This window comes from Myzus persicae, unplaced genomic scaffold (genome assembly GCF_001856785.1).
Source record: "Myzus persicae strain clone G006 unplaced genomic scaffold, MPER_G0061.0, whole genome shotgun sequence".
Taxonomy (NCBI): Eukaryota; Metazoa; Arthropoda; class Insecta; order Hemiptera; family Aphididae; genus Myzus; species Myzus persicae.
Window position 1 is genome coordinate 17,958 of NW_019100930.1, and position 4,414 is coordinate 22,371.

The 4,414-nt window shown below is 31.7% G+C and overlaps 1 long non-coding RNA gene across 2 annotated transcripts; it reads right to left on the reverse strand.

Annotated features, from left to right (window-relative positions):
- Positions 1–547: 547 nt before the first annotated feature.
- LOC111026889 lies at positions 548–3,414 on the reverse strand. Of its 2 annotated transcripts, none has more exons than XR_002603745.1 (2): positions 3,347–3,414; positions 548–933 (listed from the first exon to the last, which is right to left on the reverse strand). It is a non-coding gene; the product is annotated as an uncharacterized LOC111026889 (long non-coding RNA). The 2 variants fall into 2 exon arrangements; XR_002603746.1 differs by lacking the exon at positions 3,347–3,414 and adding an exon at positions 972–1,133.
- Positions 3,415–4,414: the final 1,000 nt, after the last annotated feature.

The window sequence follows — 4,414 nt, forward strand, 5'->3', positions numbered from 1 at the left end:
ATTGTATTAAGGAGTTATGATATAGACTACATATTAAAATTCTTCTTTGTATGAGTACAAACGTAGTACACACGTACTCTTATGTGTAATGCATCATTTTTTACTCCTCCACTCCCCTGACATTATTTTAATGTTGACGTTCAACACATTACACATGAGATTAGTTTTCCTTAATTTTCAATTCAAAATTTCACTTCTTGCTGGCATGGCAATAATAATACAGTCTACAAGTTACAGGCATTGTAATCTAACCAAAAACCATAAATAATTTTTGGTAATAATATTGATATATAATACTTCGGTCCGCGCAATCGTGCAGTCGTGCAAGTAGCAGTGACAATAAGTCTCAATAAATACCATGACTATTTTTAGTTTTCACTGCTCCATGTGTGTATGCCACTGGCAGAGATAAACAAGTTAGGAAAGTTCACTCTGTAAGCGTGCAAAGTTTCCGATTTCTAAACATAATTTTATGAAACGCAATAATTTATAATTTCATAATTTAAAATTTATGTACAGTCATTACAGGGAAAACATACATATTATAGAAGAAACTAATGCTTAAAATATAATCATGATTTATTTTTATGTTTTCGATTATTACAGGTGGCAGAACAAGGGAGAGATAATAAATACTTATCTAGCCCTTTCAGGGCTACGAAACGAGGCTCTCTTACAAAAGAACAAACTGCTTGGCAAAAAAAATCATTGACTTGCAGAGGGCCCCTTGTCTGATGGCAAGAGAGATGAACAACGACGACGGAAGACAATCTGACAGGAGTGATTGCATGAGGATAATACGGGTTTGATCATTAAATAAAACGTGCTAATCAGCACCACTACGACCTGAAACATGTGTTGCACATCGTCGCCCCCAACCCCATGTTCAAGAAGTTCAACAACACCCGAATGGTGGAGAACAAGCACCAACCACTATCAAGCCGGCAAAAGTAGCAGCTAAGAAGACGGACCTAGCTGTCATCCGTCCGCGACCGAATTCAAACCACTGGATTTTTCAGCCCGAAGTTATGTTAACGAGATGTGAGACATTGGATAGGATCATACTCGATCTGTTTGCGTTCAACAGTTTTGGTTGTGTTAGCAAAAAATCAAAAAAATCAATAGGTACACTAATATTTTTTGAAATGATTTTTCAAAATTATAATTGATNTACAACCATTTATAATTTATAGACAACAATATTTTATTATAAATTATTGTTATAATTTATTTTTATTTAAATGTGTTGTGGCGAAAATATATAGAAAATAACTTAGTATATGACTGAAGGTAATCTGGTGGCGGGGTGATACATTGTATACTTCGCGGAGGCGACAATAGTACCATATTATATACTTAACACGACAGTTTTGTTATTTTCAAATGTGAATTTGTTTTTTCATTTAATAAAAATGAAATATTATTGATTTTACATTTATTGTGCTATAACCTATTCACTGTTTTATACTTTGATGCTATAATTCGTGTGACGTTTCTTGAAAACGTACATTCTGTATGGGTTTATCGTATATTATAGGTATCATAGGTTGGTTGGTATGTCTGTTTTTTTTAAGTAGACAGTTGTTACAACATGAATGCGAACGTAAAGATGAGTCAAATATACTTATGAGGCGACGAAGGGTTGGAAATACATATAGTGGTATTAATGAATAAAAATGATATTGAATTTTGGAGTTCTACTAGAGCGTTATAAACCTGTCTTTGGAACAATATATTATTTTATATTTTATAGTAATATATTCTAATATCCCTCTTCTTCCTATATTTTCTTGGGTCTATTATAGCATTCCGGGAACCCGACCTTCGGAGCTATACCCCTACTATAACCCTACTGCTTAAGATCGCCTACGTCGGTTCACAATATATTTTAGGACAACTGGACCAAGTATAATAAAATAATATATAAAGTAGACATGTAAGAATTCTATAATATTGTACATCGTTCAATATTTAATTTTAAATATCATATAAATTATAAAATATTGTGTTTATAATATTTTCTTTAACTGCAGATCATAGTAAAATCATTGAGTTAACTTTAATTATACAATTATTGGTTTATTTAGTTTTGCTTGATATATGAGTGTGTATTTTGGATTTCAAAATGTTCCGCCAAAATTCTAACTTGAGACACTCATTAAAAATATATATTGTAGATTCACAAGTTTCTTGACCATCCAAAAAAATTGGTTGAATGAAATTTGAAATTGTATTATGTCTATAAATTGTTTAAAAAAAGTCAAAATATTTTTGAAATTGTAAGGTGAATAAAAAATGCAAATATATACATTTAGTGAAAATTGCATGTATCAGCGATTTTATTTTAGTATTTAATAAAAATAAAGATTTTATTAAGGAGTTATTAGATAGACTACATATTAACATTCTTCTTTGAATGTGTTCAAACGTAGTACACGCGTACTCATGTGTGTAATGCAACATTTTTTACTCCTCCACTCCCCTGACATTATTTTAATGTTGACGTTTAACACATTACACATGAGATTAGTGTTCCTTAATTTTCAATTCAAAATTTCACTACTTGCTGGCATGGCAATAATAATACAATCTACAAGTTACAGACTTTGTAATATAACCAATAACCATATATAATTTTTGGTAATAATATTGATATATAATACTTCGGTCCTAATTCGGTCCGCGCAATTGTGCAGTCGTGCAAGTAGCGGTGCCAATAAGTCTCAATAAATACCATGACTATTTTTAGTTTTCACTGCTCCATGTGTGTATGCCACTGGCAGAGATAAACAAGTTAGGAAAGTTCACTCTGTAAGCGTGCTAAGTTTCCGATTTCTAAACATTTTTATGCAATGCAATAATTTATAATTTCATAATTTACAATTTATGTACAGTCATTACGGGGACAACATACATATTTTTGAAGAAACTAATGCTTAGAATATAATCATTGTTTATTTTTCTGTTTTCGATTATTACAGGTGGCAGAACAAGGGTGAGATAATAAATACTTATCTAGTCCTTTCAGGACTACGAAACGAAGCTTTCTTACAAAAGAACAAACTGCTTCGCAAAAAAAATCATAGGCTTGCAGAGGGCCTCTTGTTTGATGGCAAGAGAGATGAACAACGACGATGGAAGACAATCTGACAGGAGTGATTTCATGAGGATAATACGGGTTTGGTCATTAAATAAAACGTGCTAATCAGCACCACTACGACCTGAAACAAGTGTTGCACATCGTCGCCTCCAACCTCATGTTCAAGAAGTTCAACAACTCCCGAATGGTGGAGAACGAGCACCAATCACTACCAAGCCGGCAAAAGTAGCAGCTAAGGAGACGGACCTAGCTGTCATCCGTCCACGACCGAATTCAAACCACTGGATTTTTCAGCCCGAAGTTATGTTAACGAGTTTCACCAGTTTTACAAAATAAAAGCATGCATATATTTTATAATTACAATTTACAATTAAAATATTTTTTAACTTCTTCGCTTAATATATTTTAATAAAAAACTTGTTTACTTTTATTATGTTAAAGTCGATTACTCGTCGTGTCCTTTACTATCTATTGTTTCGTTACTGTACTTTTGCGATGAACTGATTGCGTTCAACAGTTTTGGTTGTGTTAGCAAAAAATCAAAAAAATCATTAGGTACACGAATATTTTTTGAAATGATTTTTCAAAATTATAATTGATTTGATGGTAGGAACAAGAAAGCGATATTTATTTGTGTGTTTTTTATCACCTTTTGGAGCAGTAAAAATATTCGATTTATTTTTACAGCATTTTTTCTGGTAGGAAAGTGAATAAATTTGGTACTTTGGGTTGTCAAAAGACCGTATAAAATTCACAATAGTTTTCAAAAGCCGCACGAAAAATAAAGAAAATTGAAGGAAATATGGAAATTATATTATCATGTTAATAACAATATGATGTGTTTACCAATGTTTATCAATATATTGTATATATAAGTATCATATTTACTATTTATAATTAATCCAAATAAAATTTATCAACTGCAGCTAAAATTGGAAGAAAAGTTGACTACCTAGTTAGTTGTTACCTAGTTGTAACGTAGGTATACCTATGGATGTGTATTTACTGCCTATGTACCTATCTATTATGTACGGAGGCGTAGTAGGGCCAACTATAATCACGATATAAAAAGATATATCTCGTTCATACAACATAACTTCTTGTAAGCACAAGATAATTTCTCGTTCGTACCACAAACTATTTTGTTATAACAATATAATTTTCTTGTAGGCACTAGATAATTTATCGTTTGTACGACAAAACATATTGTTATAACGGTATAATTTTCTCGTAGACACTAGATAATCTCTCGTTTTCACGACGAAACAATTCACTTTAAATAGGAGGTTATAAAAGTTGGGTCTGTTAGTTTGG